The 19,662-nt window shown below is 36.4% G+C and overlaps 1 protein-coding gene across 1 annotated transcript in view; it reads left to right on the top strand.

Moving 5' to 3' along the window:
• The first annotated feature begins 286 nt into the window (after positions 1-286).
• Positions 287-19,662, top strand: part of XIRP2 (xin actin binding repeat containing 2) — a 65,496-nt gene continuing 46,120 nt past the window's right edge. Inside the window, exon 1 of the mRNA XM_036421724.2 lies at positions 287-460. The gene's annotated coding sequence lies outside the window, so the exon portion shown is untranslated. The remainder of the gene's footprint in view (positions 461-19,662) is intronic.

Below are 19,662 nucleotides of genomic sequence, written 5' to 3'. Positions count from 1 at the left end.
TCCCTTTCCTCATCAGTGCTAGTTATTTTTAGGGCTTTGTTCGGAAGTTGAGAATTGGCTTGATGGCCAAGGATGTGAAGAGAGTTTGATTGACGGCACATGTGTTAGAGCCATGCTTACATACACACTGAGGACACTATGAGGCAGAGTTCCCTCGGAGACTCACTTCTGAAAAGAGTGGTTGACTCAGGCCCCACCTATACTCAGCTCAGTTCCTAAAAATAGGTGCCAACTTGCATCCTTTAGGCACAGAGCTAAAATAAATTCAGCGTCCCATCTACTTCCCATCTACTTGCTTGTCAGACCCTTCAGTGGAGCAGGCCTCCACTCCACCGATTGCTTTCAGGGGACTGGGAAATTTGCTGTACAGGAAACAAGGGAGGAAACTAGTCTGTGAAGAACTGTAAAGAGATAGATATATATTTTCCACAAACTTGGTGAAGTCTAAATATTACAAAAGGTATGTGTAATATAGTCATTGATATGTGTCTCCTTCCAGGGTTATAAAATGTTCTTGCTGATTGCTTAAGAGCGGTGAAAATCATGGGCCCAGTTGTATTGGTTATAAAAGAAAATATCCAGTTTGGGTTTTGTTTCTATGACAATATTTAGCATTACTTTGTATTATTGAATTTAGGTCTTCATATGTTCATCTCTTTTCAAAATTTGCATTTTTCATATTTAGTATAAAAGAATAGTAAGCTAAACTTGATAAATAGTCATGAGTAAAAATTATACTTCAACTTGTGGCTAAAGGGGAAAACTAAAAAAGAAGAGTATCTTTTCTGAGCATAAATTTATAATATATGCAATGAATATGTTTAAAAATATAAGCTGTATTTCTTAGAATTTGGTGAGGGAATGGAAGAGTTTTAAATATTTCCAATTGTTGCATCTGGCTCAGAGCAATGTATGAAAATTATTCCTTCACCAGCCGTGGTTCAGTTTTGTACTTATTGCTCCTGCCAGAGTCTCATCTCCTCTGGGAGTCTTACTGGAGTAAGGATTAAAGAATCAGGTACTTACATGTTTTGCAGAATTAAGAAAAGCACTGCCGGTTGGATCTGCCAGCCCTAATTATAGTAACTACAAACTTAAAGAGAGGAGACTGAGATTTTACTTTAAAGGTATCATGACCTACATACTATTTCAAATGGATTTTTTCTGTCTTCAATTGCCTGTGAACACCTTAATTTGGTCTTGTGCTATAAGTGTTTAGATGTTAGAGACAGGTGATTTGGAGAGACGACATTATAACAGAATCTCTTAACGCACCAACTAAAAGCAAGGACACTTTAAGATTACATAATCCAGGGTTTAAATTTAGCCAGCTGGTGCTGAACAAAAAGATATTTTATTTTTATCAGAGCTCTTTTTGGTCACTGATGAGCTGTAGGTTGTTTGAATTATTTAAAAATTTTATGTCCAGGGTGCCAAAGGACGAGTAAAATATTTAGTAAAATACTTACCTCTGCTACATTGAGAGCCATGAATTTTCACATGGAAGAGCACCTGCTTTGAGTTTTCAAAATATATGACCATTGAGTGGCAAAAATATTGGATGAGAAATGAGGAAGTCTTGCATCCTATCCTTAAATATTTCTCTACATGTCTGCTAATATAGATATTTTACCTTCTTACTGTTAACATGGAAACGAACAACTAAAGGCATTTTTTAAAGTCAGTCAGCACTTCAGATGTCTGGAATAAGGCAAAGTGCCAGCTGCTTGGGGAAAGTGGAGTTTAGAGTTTGGAGTAAATGTTTCTGCTTTCAAACAGTGTTGGACATCTTTAAGTTACAGCTTCCCTCAACCACCTGGAAAATGAAAACAAACATTTCTTAATGATCATGGAGAGTTTTACTTTAGAATGTGGTCATGTGAACATATCAACATGGGCCTCAAATCTCCCATGATTATGGAAAAGAGAGAATGGGTTGCCTTTCCTCCGATTTACTTTTGGGTAAAAGGCCCAGAGAGTTCATGGATCATTTACTGATGTTTACCATTGAGAGCTGTCTGCTGCTCAATAGTTCCAGTATTCATCTTCTCACTTATATTTACCACAATGGAAAGACTTCAGCACATTATTATTTCTTTTACTTGTTTGGTAAAATATTACTTGTGATGAGGCAGTTTGGGGTTGGATCCCTTGGTAACCTTGGTACTAGAAACTGATATTTCCTCTCTTCTCTCTTTGTCTGTCATTTGTCTTTGTGTGTGCCTGTCTCTCTCTCTGTCACACACACACACACACACACACACACACACACACACACACACCTGAGCATTAAGAGACCATTTTGTAAGACCTGTTTGATAGCTGGAGGTCATGTCTAAATTCAGTGATTTATAGAGCAGGGCAGATAATTAATGTGTCTGGCAGTGTAATTCCAAAATTTTTGATTGGACATAATTTAATTGACATTACATTGTCCTTTTTATTTGCTCCCCACCTTCTTTTTTAAAACACTCAAATTACACTTTGAAATTTAATTAAATTGTAATTTGTTTTTCCTGCCTCTGAAACAAACACTTGCTCATTCAGATGACAGGTTCATCCCTTGCAGAATGGTGGGTAACTTAAGACTTTTCTGATTCAGAAATGACTCTTTTAGAACTCTGACTTATTCCATATAGGTTCTTTCATATTCTCTCTGAGCTTGTCACCATCAATACCTTCATCAACCTGGAAGTTCACCAAACCATTTTAGATTTTGAATCAAGGTTTCATTACCTAGGATGATTGACTAAATCATTGGTCTTTGGTGTCTGGATTCAATTGCTAGTCCTGTCCTCTTCTCAGAGGTAGGAAATGGGGTTGAATGTTTTAACCCTCTAATCATTTGATTGGTTTTTCTGGCCATAGCGGCTTATCCTGGAGCCATTTCTGTTCCTCTACCTGCTCCCACCAGAGGCCAGCAGTCATTCATTAGCATCTCAGGACGCTAGCATTTAGGAGATTCCAAGGGATTAGAAGCTCTGTGCCAGGAACAGGGCTAAATACCAAGTATTTATTTATTCTTATACCACCTGTGTCCATATGTCTCTTTTCTTTCTTTTAAATGCTACCTATGAGCTCTGTAGTAAAAAAATTCATACTATTCAATTTCCTAATCATTGGAATCCATCTCTTACAAATGTAACTTACCTGAGTAATTTTTTTCATTGATACAATACGTTCAGTAAAAGCACAAAGAACAATGACAATAGGCAATGGAAAAAGCAAAGGTTTTGTTTTCTTTAAAAAAAAGTTGAAAATCAGCGAATTTAATGCATCATTTGTATCAGTTTTGACACAAGTGACAATGAAGCTATATTTGATGGCATCATAGGACTTTATGGGCCCAAATAAATGTTTGTCAGTGAGCGGCACAATAGGAAATCCAAATTCCTGGCTTCTCAAACTGTCACCAAGCCTAAAGGAATTTATTGCATAGATAACCCAAAGAAACTCAGTGATGATTTGGTTCAACAATTTAATTTCTAGATAAGAAAACTGCATCATGGAAACATTAAATAGCAGCTCATAAGATTTAAGAAAAAAAATTAGAAACCAACTCTTCTGACTTATATTTGAGTGTTATATGTTATTCTGCAAATCTTTGTACCATAACATCAATTCAACCTCACTTTACCTCCATGATGGGAAACATTTTGAAGTATGCCTTGATAAAACCTGGTTGTTTTTCATGTGTAGCTTTTTATTTTGCATTTCATGTTTTTCTTAAAATCAGGGTAAATTGTGGAAAAGGAGACCTGATCCACATATTCAGTTAAGACTTTTTTTAAAATGTTGGTTGGTTGATTTTTTCATTTTACTAAGTATTTAAGTTGCTCATCTTCTCTGTTCGATGAACACTTCTCCCAACCCCCACTATCTAGTCATTTGACACATCATTTTTCACTTTTCTTTTTGGACAAGTTTTCAAGTAGGTTTTTGTCTTTCACTTTTTTTTTTCTAATTGTGTGCAGGATAGACCTTGTTGCCTGTTGAACTGAATGCTTTAGATATGTTTGACTATTCAAAAGTAAATAATTGCCAAATTGCTCCAATAAACATGATACTAAAAGAATTTATTTGGGCAAGTTACTCTGTTAGTCAAAGATTTAATAGCAAAATATGAATATATCAGCATGTGTAGTTTTTAAATATGTTAACTCCGTAGTTACTAACACAAGAAAGCTGGGGGGAGGGTGCACATCACCATTAATTTTACAAACAAAACCCAGCAATTTAAATGGTTATAAAACATGTTCTCAGTATTGCTGATTTAAAGTTTAATAAATTCAAACTGAAGAAAAATAATGTTCAAATAACAATTATCCTTTTGTTTTGAAATTCATGGGAACTTAATATACTGAAATAAAATATAGATAGACCTCATATTAAAAAGTAGCTCTTTTTTTAAATAAAAAAACACACATATATTAAATATGTATAAATAAAGTCACATTTCCCCATTGAAATGCATTATAACTTGGGAGATACTTTATCAATATCTCTGTTGTTGGTTATTTCATTTTTGTTGTTTTATTGACCACTGTCCTTATAAGAACTCAGCTTTACTTTACCTAACCAGTAATCTTTTTTGTCAAATAATTAAAAGGTGTTTTTTTTAGTAACTGTTGTGTTTCAGGGAAACAGTGAAACATCTTTTTGTAAAGGTATGGATTACCTATTTAACTGGTCTATTTTGTAAGTTAGAATTTTTGACTGTTACACAAGGGTCATATTATCAAGTTAGAATATTACGGGGAAGGGACAAGAATAAAGTGTGTTTATTTTATTTATTAAAGGTTATCAGTCCAGGTAGGAGCATTAGTTAAAATTCACAGTCTCTGCGTCTGTGGAGCCTGAGCCCTCCTCCTGAGTTCTGGGTAAGCGAGTGTTGGCCATGCAGGAGGGTGAAGCCATTTGCCTTTGGAACACTGGCTGGAGCTGGGGTGCCAAAGGCAGAGCAGCTGATGCAATCAGGGGCTCACTCTTTCTGTCCGCAGTACCACCCCAGGTAATCAGAGTGGGAACTGAAACTCATTACAGTCTAACTTCTCCAGTAGAAAGTATGCTGGCCCCTTGAGTCCCCAAAGACTCAAAAGCATTTATTTTTAGGAATGTAACTATTAGTGCATGTCTGCTCCGGTTACTGACTCATTCTGGAATGAGAATAATTTCAGGATTTGTCATCCACCGTCATCTGGAGCTGGACAACAGCCCCAACTTTTACGCTGTCAAATATCAGAGAAATGAAAGTTGAAAAGAAGGCATGTGTTTGTGTTTAAGTTACAATCTTTTTTTTTTCCTGGAAAAAAATCTAGTCCAGCTACTGTAATTGTCAACTCAAAACTATATTTATAGTTTTTAATACCCTACCCTTTAAACAGAAGCAATAAATGATCTCAGACTTCAATTTTCACCTCTTTTTATTTACTTCATTCAAACCAACTGGCCTCAGCTGCTTGGCTGTGTCATGATGTTATAGAACCATTTCTTTCATTTATGCTCCATTGTGCTTATGTATATACATATATATGCGTAGTGTCTGTATATATGTATATGTACATACTCTTTTCTATAAATTGTGGTTTACCTGTGTCTCCATATTATTATCTAGCTCATATTTTCAGTCACTTGGATATTCAAAGAAGGTTAGTAATCCTCAAACAACAACCAATAACCACAATATTATCTATAAATACAGCTCTTTTTTAACCTTTATGTAACATTGCATAGAGAGCCTAACACAGAATTTTGTGAACATTTTATTGATAAAATGTTAAACTACATCTACATACACTACTATTACTACTACTTAATAATAATGATCAACATTTTCTACAGAATTATTCTCCTATGGATAGATATATAAAAGGAGTTCCAGGAGTTGATATATACAATTTTATTATTGATGCCATCTTTATATTTCTTTACATTTGATTAATCTGAAATTCTTAAAATTAGAAAGATTTCACAAATGATAAGCTTACTTTCTCCCTTCCTCCCCTCTCTCCCCCCACCACCTTTTTTTTTAAATCTCATTTCCATTAAAGACCTCTGGAATATATTTCTTAACCCCAGAACAATAAATATCCTTATTTTCTATGAAGTGGTCTCAGTTGACCAGAATCACAAAAACATCACCTCCTAGGGCCAGAATCAGTTCTAAATGAACTCCATGTAACACTGGGTGCTGTTAGGTAAACCAAATTAGTTGAACACACACTTTGGAACCAGACTGGGTTTTAATTCCGTCTACAACATTCACATACTATTTGACCTTGAGCGAATTACTTGACATCACTGTGGTTATTTTCTCATCTGAACATGAAGATATTTATAGAATCCATTCCATAAGATTGTTTTGAATTTAAATAAATTCATATCTGTAAAATAATTAAAACAATGGTGCCTGATACATAGTAAGTGCTTTATAAGCATTTGCTGTTATTTTCATCATTATTATTATTTAACATTTGAGGCTAGTATAATATAATAACCATGATCTCTTTTCCAGAGAGCGAGAAAATAATATAAAGTATAAAGCTATCCCAGATCACATAAAACTCCAAATTATTCTAGATGTTGAACATTCAAAATAACACCACTAAAAAAAAATTGTTTGAGAGAAAATTGTCTACTTGATTTAATAGGTTGTTCTGTGTTGTTAAAGGATACCTCAAGTTCAAATTAAATTTCTGTCCTCTCTAGAGTTAGAAACCTATTAAGTACCCTCTTTCTATTATGATCACTGCAACACTTGAAACTAATAACCTTCCTGTTATCCTGGTGATATCAACATCATATTACTTGAAGAAACTGAAGTCTTTAACCATCTCAACCCTAATGACTGTCTCCTGACTGACAGAGCTGCACATAGCCACATATTGGACCTTATCATTCCTTTTACTTAGTTCTTGGACTCTCAAAATGTTCTCTTAGAGCATAGTTTTCGTTCTTTTCAAATAAAACTGATCTTGACCTTCAGCATGATCTCCCCATTCTCAACACATCCTGCACATCAGCCCCTTTGGTTTATCTGCCTCCTCTCTCTGTATCTTGGATCCATCCACAATGCCTGAGCAAAGACGGAAGGAGAGCTCTCACTCAGGAGCGAGGCACTGAATATGGGGCTTTGGGTCCCAGACTGTTTATCAAGGGAATCTACATCAGCAAGGGTAAAGAAGAATCCAGTAGCTGAAGAGAAAGCAAATGCTCATGAGCTTGTGAATTGGTGCAGTGCATCAAGTTTGAACTATGAAGCTCAGCTATGAGCAGGAAAATAAAACAAAGATCAGAAGTAAGGAGGACTTAGAACAAGACAGGATGAAGCCTTTGATGCACTAGGACATGTATTTCAAAACTAAGGCCAAGAACAATGTAGGAGTGTTGGAGTCCTGGTATTAAGGGCTCCTGACTCCAGGATTCAGGGTTAGGTCTCAGAGCTAAAGGAACCAGGCTGCACCTAATGCCCCACAGTCAGGGTTCCATTGTCAGCTGCAGCAGCTGCAATAGAATTCCCACTAACCCTGTTTCATTTGTTCCCACATGCCTGAGCTAAATCCACCTCACCAAAAGCCAATTCAGGCCCAGGCTGGCTAGCTCAGTTGGTTGGATCATCATCCTAACATGCCAAGGTTGTGGGTTTGATCTCTAGTCAAGGCATGATCCCTAGTCAAGAAGCAACCAATGGATGCATAAGTAAGTGGAACAACAAATTCCCTCTCTCTCCCTCTCTCTCTCTCTCTCTCCTTCTCCCTCTCCCTTTCCTTCTCCCTCTCCTTCTCTCTCTCCCTCTCTTTCTCTCCCTCTCTCCATTTATAGAGATAGGGATATAGATAGATAGATAGATAGATAGATAGATAGATAGATATGCTAATATTCAACAATCATTTTACTCACTTTTGACTCCTTATCACATTTACCATTATGGCTGGCAAGCCCAGATGTTTTCTATTAGAATATATGACTTAAATTTTTAAGAGTGGAAACAAGTTTGTGGATATGTTAAAGAATTAAAAACCATGTTAAATTGTAAAAGGTTTGACAATATAAGACTAGGGATTAAATAGTTACTTGATATATATTTTGGGTGTAATATGGACGAAGCTAAGAGCTGATGGATTGTGTGTGGTAAGATAAAAACAGAAGACTAGGGATAGAGCCCTTGAGACTTTACACTAGGGGTGTCGAACTCAATCAGAGAAGGGGCCAAAATCTAAAATCCAGCCTAAATCGCGGGCCGAATGGTTTACTGAACAGTCATAAACTGTCATTGTGATGGAAACGCAGCGGAGTGCAGTGATGACAGCGCGGTGCGGGCCACATTGCAAGGCCTGGCGGGACAGATTTGGCCAGCGGGCCTTGTGTTTGACACATGTGCTTTACACAGTTAGGTGTTAGAAATTGCATGTGTTCGCACATGCCACGTATGTGTGTGTGTGTGTGTGTGTGTGTGTGTGTGTGTGTGTGTGTGTTTCAAGAGACCGGTCATGACAGATGAGTGGTGTTTGTGTCTCTTCTAAGTCACATAGCAACTCTACACTGAAATTTGAGATTTTGTAAAGAACAATGCAGAAAGTGCTTTAAAGCATCATCAGCACTACCAATTTCTCCTTTTAAGATATTTCTGTAATAGCAAGTGTCAGGCTTGGTAAAGTTTTATGACATTTTCCTCAGGCCCTGTACTGCGGAGAATAGGACCTAGGGCTTTTTGCCACATCTGTTTTTTGTGGTAGGCTTCCAGCGCAAGAGTGCACTGGGACACCCTGAAAACCTACTGAGGTCTTCCTTCTAGATCTTGCAAATCAAGTAGATTACTACTATAATTAAATGGCCCTCCGTGGAAGAGTGTATGTGCCTGTGAGTGTATGTGCCTGTGAGTGTATGTATGTGTGTTGGTGTTTAGGTGTTATGCCTAGACTTGGACCACTAAACTAAAGAGGCTAGTTCTTTTCTTTTGGACTGAACTGTGATGGAGACATGAATGTATTTGGAATTTTTTTTTTTTTTAAGCTATAACACTTTTCTAATTGCTTATAGCAGATATGTAGAAACAGGAGAATTTCTGGCAGAAGTTAAGTTTGGTGGAAAGCCCAAAGTTGACTGGTTTCGTTTTCCAAGCAAACATTTTTGTGCAATTCTAATTTTCACCTGCTCATGTGGTGTCCTGCTGAGCATATTTGGTGATGAGCTGGATTTCGTTGTGGGAGACTCACAGATTCACAGGCAAGAAATTTATTTTTTGCTCCCTCCTGGAAGATCTAATTCCAAATCCCACATAACTTCTCTGTACTGTTTAAATAACTTCTGTTTCAGAATTTGGAACTTATTTTCTACTCTTTAAAAAGAAGTAGGAGAGAGAAGGTAACAAAATCTGTCAGCAGGAACCATAAAAAGATGAGCATTGGGCTTTGCAATTTTATTTCAAGACAAATTCATTCAACAAATGCTTAATGGGCATGTACTGTGTTTAAGTCGTGATGTTAAATCTTAAATTCTTAGGAAGTTGGCCACTTTAATCTCAACTGTCAGTGTGCTTCTTGGCAGGCAATCTAGGAATTTCAGTTCCAGGTCATAATGAAAATTTAATAGCCAGTTCTACAAAAATGTTAGGAAAGGCTCTGCCTCTCATTGTTAGAGAAAGTGCATGCATATCATTCTTAGAAATGCTTTACTTAAATATACTTTTCCTACTCCCCATGTAGGGGCCTGTACACAGCATTTCTGAACTCTGTGTGGTGGCTATCCTCCCATAGTCACAATCTATGTGTTGCCATTTTGCAAATTGATGAAGCTAAGAGATTACCTGACTGATATCATGGGAGAGTATGATTATGCAGGAAGACTTAAGAAATGAAAACTGATGTTGAGTCCTTGCTAGTGGTGGATAACTTCTAGTTGTAATTAAGTGTCTAAAATTTTAATGATCATCCTTAAAGACAAATGAGGAGATGTTTCACCTTGAAGTCCAAGTTCTCTTTCTGGTGAGTTGTCCTAAGGCAGAGGGAGGTCACACTTTGTTGAAGTGACTTCTCCATCTATCCAAGGTTTTTGGTATCTACAGGAATAGTTTAAGGAAGTGATTTTATTTTTTAACTGTATATTTCTATTGATTTCAGAGAGGAAGAGAGAGTGAGACAAACATCAGTGATAAGAGAGAATCATCAATTGGCTGCCTCCTGCATGCTTCCTACCAACGAGTGAATACAACCAGCACATGTGCCCTGACCAGGAATCAAATCATGACCTCTTGGGTCATAGGTTGATGCTCAACCATTGAGCAACACCAGCCCAACAAAGTGATTCTATTTGAAAGCTGTGAAAGCATAGCTTCAAATGGAATTTTACAAAGAAGCCCAATGTGTGTGTATACATATACAGGGTTGGGTAAAAGTAGGTTTATAGTTGCTTGTATGGAAAATAATATGATGATTCATAAATAATAATACAAGAATGTACTCTGTTTCGTGTACTCACAATACTATGCTTGTGCTTAAATAAAATTGGTCTAGGACCTCGATCAGCAAACTGTGGCTTGTGAACCACATGCGGCTCTTTGGCCCCTTGAGTGTGGCTCTTCCACAAAAAAAACATGGCCTAGGCGAGTCTGTTTTGAAGAAGTGGCATTAGAAGAAGTTTAAATTTAAAAATTTGACTCTCAAAAGAAATTTCAATTGTTGTACTGTTGATATTTGGCTCTGTTGACTAGTAAGTTTGCTGACCACTGGTCTAGGGTAACTGTAGTTTGCAAGTTTTCATTAAAGTTCTTGTTGTTCACAGACTTACTATCTTAATGTACTGGGAAAGGAGCAAATTTCCATCTGAATAACATTTCAAGGATGATTTTTCTACTTCGCCGTTTAAACACAGGAGCTAGATAAGCAGCGTGAACTGAATGTCTCCACTTAGGCTGCACTTACAGGATTAGGTTTTGAGTCTGAAGTAAAAGAAACAAGTGCCAATGCCAAATTTTTAAAAGATAAATAACTATAAATAAATTAAGGGATGATGAAACTGACTAACTATGTAATCCACGTGTTTCTTAAGCAGAGGGGACGATTAAATTACTTCCACTCTTTGGACTGTTCCTGGTATCATTAGGAATCTGACATCATCTCTTTCTTTTGAAATGACAGGCTGCTTTTGGATGCAAAGGGTATTTAGGGCATGTTAATGGTGATAGGGAGAAAAAGCCAGGACCTGACCTGATTAGGAATTTTGATCCTTTAAAATTATGATAGCTTTAATTTATAAGCCTTCTGTTCTAAATTTAAAAGGCTCCAAAATGTATGCAGCATTACCGTGTCCTCTACAATCATAGGGATAGAAATCAGAACGCAGTTGTGAGAGTACAAACATTTTAATAAGATGCCAATTACCTTTCACTTTAGAGCACTTTAGATTAACCTGTAGTTTTGGTTAAAAAACAACAACAACAACAAAAGTATATTTTACATGGATTCTTAACATTCATGCTTAACTTAGCAGTTTTATATTTCTACCCAAGATTAAATGATTAAAGACCATAAAGTTTTGAAAGCATTCGGTTCTTTAGGTAGAATGTTTCTAAGCACCTCATGTTCTAAAAGGTAAATACTGACTCCCAGAGGAGTCAGTATTCACCAAGCAACATGTTGCATTATTTAAGCATGTTCACTTTACTTAGCTTTTCCAAATAACGTTCAGTAAAGAAAATATGTAGGAGTAATGTGATTTCCCTTCTTTGATCAAGTTTACCAGTCACTAAGTTCAAAAGAAAAACATTTCTTCATATGCCATTGCTTGGGGACTTTGGCAGAAAAGCATTTTAAACAGACTTCCTTAAGGTCACTGGAAACTGTGTGAATTCAGAGACTAGATTTCTCTAAGAAAAAAGACAGATTCAATTAAGTGCATTTTGTTATTCAAAGGGAAAGATTGATTTAGTGGAAGAAAAGCTGGCACAGTAACAATTGTCTAAGTCTGAGTCAGAATCTGATGACTTGGCTTTTCCTTTAACATCTGTCGGAATACATTTCAAATGCTAACCTTGGTAGGGAGGTGAAAGCTGGAAAGACTGTGAAGAATTGAGGAATTCCTAAAAACAGATCTGAAAACCAGAATGCAACTAGTACAAACTTATTTAAAGTAATAGTCAGTAATTAACTTCCTACATAAAAGTGGGCATGTCAGGGAGATGTTTTACAAAGCTACATATTATTAAAGCAAATTATTACATTACTGTTGTTTGTTTTTGATCTGTCAATTGCCAAAAGCACACTTGGAATCAAACAAAACAGTTCAGTAACCCTGGACCAGCTTCCTATGGAATTTCACAAAGCCGGTGAGAGGCAGAAATGCATCATTTTAGGGAAAGTCATGAGTCATCTCCATGTATCAACAAATTACTGTGACCCCAGAATGAAATTCCTTTCTGTGTTCCCAAAGCCCTGATGGTTTTAGAGGTGCTCATGGATGTTTTAACCTGTCTGTTCCTGCCAGGCCTTTCAGAGGCATCACCATTTGCTGCCAATCACAGTCTGCCTTTGAGGACTTTCTCTGGCTGAAGGAATGAGCACAGTTGCTTGCCATTTCTCATGTTCCAGCCTAGAAAAAATCAGAAAGAGGATAATATTATCCTCACACATGCACTTCCCACAAATCACTGAGCCATGTGCGAAGGATGATTAGAGAGATGGGAATCATGGGAAAGTTGGGAAAAAAGGACAAACAGAAATGAAGCAGTAAGAGTAAAAAAGGAATATGGTAGGAAATAAAAGGTGAGAAAAAGAAGTTATTATCAAAGAGGTAGCAACTAAGGGAGAGGTGGAATAATGTAAAATGTTATGAAAGTTGGAGGTTTTCTAGAACAGAGACTTTAGGAAGAAAGAATGATAATTTAAACAGAATATTCAAATTAAATTAAAAGAATACCTATATTCAAACTAATCAAATAATATAAAAACACCTCTATATTTCAGGGTGTTCTCATAATGTACTTTTTTATTTTATTTTTTTGTTTGTCTTTATTTTTATTTTTTATATTGTTGGAAGTATTACAAATGATGGTACATATGTCTCCTTTTTCTCCCCCATTGACCTCCCCCCTGGTCTCCCCTACCCCCCGGCATGCCCTCACCTGCTCTTCCCCCCAACCCCCAGTGTCTTGTGTCCATTGGTTATGCTTATATGCATGCATACAAGTCCTTCGGTTGATCTCTTACAGCCCCCCATCCCCCAACCTCCCCTGCCTTCCTGCTGTAGTTTGACAGTCTGTTAAATGCTTCTTTGCCTGTCTATTCCCCCCCCCATTTCTTTCCTTTAAAAAATCTTGCCTCTGCAGACTAGAAATAAAATCTAACAACAAAAAAATGTTCAAGTCCAATTTCAATGTCCAACAGTTCTGAGTCCCTGTTTCAATGTCAAACAGTTCCTTATATGTACATATCAGCAATGATATTTGGATGGTGGGCACATGGTGGTAATGCATACTGTACTTTTTTAATGTTTTATTATATTTATTGAAGTGCCATTGGTTAAGGAGATTATGTAAGATTCACATGTACAATATTATAAGACATCATCTGTATATTGCATTATGTGCTCATCACCCAAAGTTTACTTTTCTTCCATCATCATATATTTGACTTCCTTTACCTTCTTCTACCTCCCCCACCTTATTATCCTCTGGTAGCCACCATCCTGTTGTCTGTATCAATGAGGTTTTTTTGTTTGTTTATTCTTTTGTTCATTTGTGGTTCTCCGTTTTATAGACCATATATGAGTGTAATCATATAAATTTTGTCCTTTTCGGTCTGACTTATTTTACTCAGCATAATACTTTCAGGATCTACCCATGTTCTTACAAATGGCAGTATTTCATCTTTTCTTATGACTGAGTAGTATTTCATTGTGTATATGTTCCACAACCTCACCATGTGGTTTTGTACAGCAATAGTGGAATAGATAAAAATTTTGAGTCCAAGACCCTTCTCTTTGCCTTCCGTAGGCAGCAACAAGGCCAGCAGACCTGGGGAGTGGCCTAGTCATCACCACCTGGCTGGTCCAGGCGGGATTCACTGTGCCAAACTCACTGCTCAGAGGCCCCACAGGGAAATGAAAAATGTGAATAACTTTGAGTGACGGTTTTATGATTTAACCTAAAAAATATAGTGAGGGGGAAAAATGTCAGGAACTGTTTGGGGGACAGAAGAACAGATCTGCCCCTCATGCATAATACATAAGGGTGATTTTTAAGGAATTTTATATTTTCAAAGCATTTTCATGTTGCTACAGTGTCCAAAACACAGAAAACCAACTCTTTGAATGTCATATACTTTGAGTTAGTAATTTCTTATTTTTTATATGCTTTCTCCATCCCAGTGCCGTATGAGTAGGACTATGCCATTTGTCTTTGGCCCATTCTCAATGATATCTCAATGTGTAATTATCTATTCTTTTATGATTTATTGTCTTCTCCTTGTTTCAGGGAACATGGTCTATACTTGGCTTATAAAGAGGGATGGACATCCTTGCAAAAGGCTTTAGATCCAGACAGACCTGAGACACACCCTATCCTTGCTACTCAGTAACTCTGAATTTTGGAAAATTTTCATAACTTTTCTACTTCTCAGACTTTTATCATCTAGATTACCTGGATGATAATACCTACAGTATATAATAACCTAAGTGAGCATGTATTATTTCCTGTGTGCAAGGTACTATGTAAAATTCTTTATTTTTGTGAAATTTCCTTCAGTCCTCGCAGGCAATCATAGGTTCTTATCCTTCTCATTACACAAGATAAGAAGGAGGCTTAGAGAGGTTAAGCAATTTGCTTAAAGCCAAAAGTGTCAGAGATAAAAGTTTCTGTGTCCAGATGTGATGATAATCTCCCTGCAGGTCTGCCTCCTCCAGGATAAAGTACCCAAGACAGAACTAGTGTAAAGCAGGTTTACAAAATTAGTTTCTTTCTGGCCAGTGTTGGAGGAGCTTGCATGTTGGTGGAAGGTGAGAGAATATGGGAAGACAGAGAGATTCAGAGATATACTAAAAAGTATCCTATATAATAAAGAGCTAATGGGCTAATTAGACCAGACAGTGGAACGATCTTCCGAAATGACCTTGCGGAATGGGGGGGGGGGGAGGGGGGCAAGAGGCAGCCGAGGCTGTGAGGGCTGAGCCCCTTGAAAGTAATTTTTTTAAATATTGGAAGAGCATAGCCAAGGAGCAACTCACTGTCTGAATTAAATGGGAACAATCTGAAAAGAAATTGACTCACTATGAATCTACATGTAAGTGACTTTTCAACCCATTGAATCTGATTGGGCTTTATTCATTTTGATCTGATTTCACCACTATGTAAATAAATGTAGTTTGGGGGCAGGGCATATGAGCCACCAAGTCCCTCAAGATTCTCCTCCTGATGAGAGCTCCATTTTGGTGTTTCTTCAGACAAGCCAACTTCCTTAGCAGGGCCAGCCACCTGGAAACTTGTTCTATTCTGAAGTCAGCTTGGTGAAATTATGCATCATGTGTATTTTTGTTTTTAGAGATAAGGCCAGATCAATGCTTCTTAGGATATCATATTTATTGAAGTTCTCTCTGGTGTTTTTCTTTTCTTCTTTTTTCAAGTAGAGCAGAATGGAGTATAATGGTGAGTAATTAATTCTCACTCCTGAGCATTCTGCTTGGCCAATAGTAGAGGGGCAGTAGATGTTTATTGAATGTATGACTAAAGCCTTTTCTTTAGAGGAATGATTATCAAATACCCTCCCTGTATACCTGGAATGCAAATTTAAACAATAGAACACTTTGATGGAAGCATGACACCACCTCCCATGCCCTAGGGCAGAACAGATCAATAGAAAATGAGAGCAGTAGTCCTAGTTTTACATTTTCTGTCCTTTATAGTGAAGTTCATCCCTACGCCTGTCATTTGTATTAAGGCCTAACTCTGTCTCAAGTTTGATCTCCACAGTGACTAAAAATATATAATGACAAATTTTGCTTTGATTTCTAATTCAAAACATAAGTTTCTAAGGACAAAAAAGGAGCCACTTAGAGACATAAAAATTCAGCTTATTAGTTTCCCTTTGATTTGTCCCTAGATATTTGAAATAAATAATATCTAGAAAGGATTTGTGTATAGGTGTTTATTAACCAGAAAAGATGGTTTTTATCTTTAAAAATTTACTTTGTATTAAAATTTTATATTATAATGAAAATATACTTACAAAAGGGACTATGAAGAGTTGAATAGTCTTGTGTTCAGAAATTCCTGAACTCAATTCCAGACTTAGCCACTTACTGTATAATTTTTTTCTTTGGGATGTTACTTTCCTCTTCAGTAAAATGGAAATACCACTACCTCTATTACAAAAATTAGTGGGATAATACATGTAAAATGATTAACACATAACTAACATTCCATTAACAGTTATCATTATTATAATGCACTCTAAGTCTGATTGTATTAAGGAAATGTCCAACAAGAGATTTATGCTGTAAAAATATGCATCGTCTACAGGCATTTAGTGGTTCTAATTTATTTGACCATTTCAAAGAAATTGAAGTCATTTTTTTTAATTATTGATTTCTTCAACTGGCCAGTTCTTTAAACTGAACAATTAATTTTAAAATATTTAATAGTAATATGATTAAATTTTCAGTGCCTAAACTAGCAATGTTAAATGTAATAATGATTACATAATTTCTGACTAAATTATGTTCATTTATATAACAAGACTTATTACAATTAGAAATGGCATTTCTATTACTCAGAAAGATTAGAACCATGGGCACTTAAATTCCATCTTATTTATTATAAGTAGGTAGACATTTCTTCTTTGGGACATGAAGAATAACTTCAAAGATGTTTCCATCACCGAGTAGTTTGTATATAAATCTGTGAGATTGGAGAGAGCTGGAACTAAAATATGCCTTAAAAATTGATCTTATAGTGATTTGACTTGTACAGGTGTAGCTATGTGTACAGTGGATACCTGTGTTAGTTTCCTATTGCTGCTATAATAAATTATCACAAACAGTAGTAGCTGCAACCGCACAAATCTATTATATTATAGTTCTGGAGGTCCAAAGTCCAAAATTAGTTTCATTGGGCCAAAATTAAGGTGTTGGCTGGGCTTAGGTCCTTCCAGGAGTTGGGGGGTTGGTCTGGAGTCTGTTGTCTTGTCTTTTTCAGCTTCTAGAAGGACTTTTCTCTGAAAGCCAGCAGTGTAGAACCTGCATCCATCTCTCTCACTCCCTCTCTCTCTCTCTCTCTCTCTCTCTCTCTCTCTCTCTCCCAAGACCCCTCCACATCTCAATATCCTTAACTTAATCACATCTGCAAAGTCCCATTTGCCACGTTCACTGACATGTTTACAGATTCTGGGGATAAGAGTATAAACATTGGAAAACCAAAATATTGTCTACCACATGCTGAATTCCTCTTCTTAGAGACAACCAGATATGCATGATCACCTCTAATAACCAGTTAACTGGGAGAATACTGGTTAAGGAAGGGTCACTAAGGAAGCAAGACTAATCTTTTTTATTACCCTCAGAGGTATGTTTTTGTTCATGTATAAAGTATGGTGGTCAGATGAGGAGATGGATTTTTGGGAAGGTAACAGGTATACACTCAATAACACAATGCATATAGGGACAATAGGACCATAGGGAAGCTAGTTTAATAAATGGAATATGATTTGCTATGTTCATATGCTGGATGGATGCCACAATACAGTTTTTATGCTGTCATGGCATACATACTTCCATTCATTTTACTCTTTGCCCTTCCTCTCCGTGTTTGTTTTTTTTTAAGAGCTGTAAATCCATGCATAAGATCACACTATACAACTTGCTTTTTCATTTTATTCTCGATCCATTTCTTGGTTTTATAGTATTCAAATGAGGGTAAAATATATAAAACTCAAATTGATTACAAATTTGAATTGGCAGCAGCATTTTTAATGTTTAAAAAAGATGAATTTTATTATTAGCTAAGTGATATGCAAATATTAAAGAATTATAGACTGTGTATTCATGCTTATGGCTCTGAGCCTAAGATATGTCCTTAGGAATGATATCCTGTGCCCAAATCTGAGCTGGGCTATAGCTCATAGATTTAGATCTAATGGAATTTAGTTCATCACTCTCCCAAGTTCATTCTAAATCAATTTCCTGAGTACGATGCAGTTGACTTCTTCATAATGCATCCAGAATACCATAGTGAGGCTCTCAATGTGTCAAGGAAAGTGTGCTTGTGTTCTTGACACCTATGTCTATATTCACCTCAGCTTTGTGAGCTGCCATTTGATTTACTCTGCTTTGCTCTTAGTTCTTATTAAATAAAGGCTTCTTGAATTAATTTTACACATTTTCAAAACAAAACAATCATAAAATTCTTATTTTTCTGCTTGAGAATTCAAATTACTATTACTTTCTTGATACATAATCACACTAGAGAGCTATCTGGGACTATTTTATGTTTTATTGTAAATGCAATATAAATCAATTCACAACAGAAAAGGGCATCTCTTTGTTTGAATTTTCCTTCATTTGTTTATGGGGAAAGGTGACTGTTAGGGTTTGCTGGCGTTTTGGACACTTGAGAAGTAGCATAGAATTGTTGTAAAGTCATAGAACTTGAAGCAGACAGCCTGGCTTCCCTGTCTAGGTCTGAAACTCACCAACCACCTGACCATGAGTCAGTTTTATAACCTTTCTGTGTCTCTGTTTTCTTATCTGTAAAATGGAGATAAAAATAAAATAAAAGCTTTCTCCAACTTATAGGATAGTTGAGAACACTCTGACCAATAGAAAGTACTTGACACATAGTTGCTATCTTTTTTTAATGGGAAACATTCTTTTGAGTCATTTATCCATTTTCAATAATGCCAGCATTTTATTTCTGACCCGTCTTCAATTCTTTATAAAAATTAACACTTTAGCCCATTTATCATAATTGTCCCTCCTCAGTGTTTCTTTTGTCTTATAAATACTAAAATATTTTTTACTTTAATTTTTTTGTGTTTAGAAGGCTCAACTGAAATCATTTGATGAATTACTTACATTTCTCTAAAGATTTTTTATTATTTAAAAACGCATTGAGTCCCTCCACTACTCCACTGTAATATGCAGTGTGATGAGAGGTCATTGTTTTCCTCAAACACATTACCCTACTTCCCCAAAATGATGTGTTGGTAATGCTGCTGCCTCATCTCCTTTTACATCTCTGTCTCTCGCATATTCACACGTCCAACTACTTTGAGTTCAGTGCGGATGTTCCCCTTCTCAGGGAGCCTTCCCTGCACCTGCTCATTCACACACCCAGGTGGTTATGTCCTCTCTGAAGGCTCCCATTTCACGTGTTGTAAACCCATAAATTCTTGGGGGATAACTGCCTATCTGTCTTTCCAACTAGACCAAAAGCTCTAGAGCATAGTGGTCAGTCTTTATGCTTATTCTAAATAATCAATATTTATTTAATGACAAAAATAAATTAAACTTATTTTAACACCAAAAACTTTAGGGAGTCCTGTTGTGAATGATTACAACAAAGTAAAAAGAATATAGTTGAATACAGACTAAACTGATATGTGCAGACAGATAATATGCAGGGGGAAATGAAGATATATTTCTTCAGCATGTGAAAAACTTTCAGTGGTTTATAGGAAT

The sequence above is a fragment of the Pipistrellus kuhlii genome, unplaced genomic scaffold (assembly GCF_014108245.1).
Source record: "Pipistrellus kuhlii isolate mPipKuh1 unplaced genomic scaffold, mPipKuh1.p scaffold_m20_p_7, whole genome shotgun sequence".
In the NCBI taxonomy this organism is placed as follows: Eukaryota; Metazoa; Chordata; class Mammalia; order Chiroptera; family Vespertilionidae; genus Pipistrellus; species Pipistrellus kuhlii.
Note: the sequence above shows the minus strand (reverse complement) of the source record. Positions and strands in the feature narration are given on the sequence as shown.